A 2,132-nucleotide genomic window follows, 5' to 3' on the forward strand; every position below is an offset into this window, starting at 1 on the left:
GCAACACCAACCTCCGCTGCTTCACGGAAGTGACGGAATTCTGGAGATGTTTGATGAAACAAGGAATACCTGACCATCAGTGGATAAGTGGCAAAGTTGTCCATAGCATCAAACCAGCTTCAAGGTAGCATTTATCAAGTACATTCTATGAAATGATAAGTAGAAGCTAATAGGTTTCTAATGACAACTTCTCCACTTGTCCAATTATCCTCTCTTTTCACTGTTTGATACATCGCCTCCATCTTTGAGACTCCAACATTGTGGGCCTGATTCAGAGATGATGCTAACCCGATGTTAGCGCACATCTCCAATGCCCACATGCAGACTGTCTCAGGCTCCAGACAAGGCATCATGAAAGGGCAGGCCCCTATATGTCTGTGAATGGACTGACCACGGCAGCATGACTTTGAGTGCAAATTTGTTCCATAACTCTATGAACCCTGCTAACTGAATACAAGACAAGACTACGCACTTCAAGTGGTCACACATAAATAAAGTACCAAAGTTTGATTCGCAATGTTGTCATGTTAAATATAAAATTAAGGCAGTAGAGGAAATCCTAAAATTAGCCAAATAGGAAACATATCAAAGACCTTTCAACTTTCAACACAATAATCTTAAAACCTTTGGTAGAGACACATCCAAAATCTTGCCACGAACTGTACTTCTCTGTCTGATATAATTTCCTCTGGACAGCCATGTTATTAAAAAAATCTTGCACACAAAGAGTTGTGCCAAGACTGATGCAGAAGAAAAGCCCTTGAGGGGATTGAAATGGGTCATCTTCAAGAAGCGGTCAACCACCACCCAGATTCAGGTAAGTCTGTTACAAAGTCCATATGAGATATTGGTTCATGGTTTGGTAGGAATTGGGAAAGGAATAAGTTGCCCAGCAGGGAATTGACAAGGATTCTTGTGCTGTGCACATTTGTCACAGATAGCGATGAATTGTTGGCAACATGATTGGCCACTAGTAATCTTCATGGATGAATGACTGCGTCTTGTTACCCGTATAATCTGCAAACTTTGAGCAATGAGCCCATTGGAGAAGCTTATTTTGATGTTTGTCAGGGACAAAAGTCTTTACCTTAGGAGGGATTTTATTAGTCTTAGTAATGGAGACACATACTGGATCAATGATAGGCCGAGATTCAGGCAGAGTGTCATCCTCTTACATGAAGAGGGATAAAGCGTCAGCTTTTAGATTATTCGAACCAGGACAGAATGTAATATGTAGGTTGAAACAAGATAAAACCAATGCCCATTGAGCTTGGTGAGGATCAGTGTTTAAACGGTGACAGGAAATTCAGCATTCTCTACCACCATTCCTCCAAGAAAGTTTCATAGCGAGTAGCTCTTTATTACCTATAACGTAGTTTTTCTCAGCTGGAAGGAATTCCTAGAAAAAATATATATGGATGATACTGACCACCTTTGGCTAAGAAGAATGGTGCTGCCAATTCAGGCTGATGTAGAATTGAAGCAGTGTAGAAGGCCTTTTTGAGGCTGTGGGAGGCTGAGAAGTCCTGTTCAGACCATTTGCTTGGGTTAGCATCTTTCTTTCTAAGAGCCGTGATAGGTGCAACAATAGCAGAATTTCTGTAATAGTTGGCAAACCCTAGGAAGTGGTGCACCAACTTCAAAGGTTGAGGCCAATCAACAATTATCTGGACTTTTGCAGAATCCATGCACAGGTCTGTACTGGAAATTATGTACCCAAAAACGAAATGGAAGGGACCTCGAGAGTGCACTTTTCGAATTAACAGAAAAATTTATTTTTCCTGAGATGTAGAAGAACCTCCTTTACATGTTTGCAAAGGGAAGTTACATCAGTTGAGTAGATGAGAAAGCCATCTACTGTAGGTATAGCACCACCAAATGGTATCTTGTTTAGGAAGTTTTGGTTCATTACTGAGACAGAAGGGCATCACCATAAACTCATAAATTCTGTCTCGTGTGTTGAAAGCAGTTTTCTACTTATCTCCGTGTCTTATATGAATCAGTTTGTAAGTTCACTGGGGTCAAGTTTGGAAAAGATGGTAGTTCCCTTTACGCAATCAAACAGTTCTGTAACCAAAGGAAGTAGGTAATGACTGTGATCTCATTAAGGCCACGGTAATCAATACACGGGC

The sequence above is a fragment of the Taudactylus pleione genome, unplaced genomic scaffold, assembly GCF_031769625.1.
Source record: "Taudactylus pleione unplaced genomic scaffold, aTauple2 ptg000201l, whole genome shotgun sequence".
NCBI classification, from domain to species: Eukaryota; Metazoa; Chordata; class Amphibia; order Anura; family Myobatrachidae; genus Taudactylus; species Taudactylus pleione.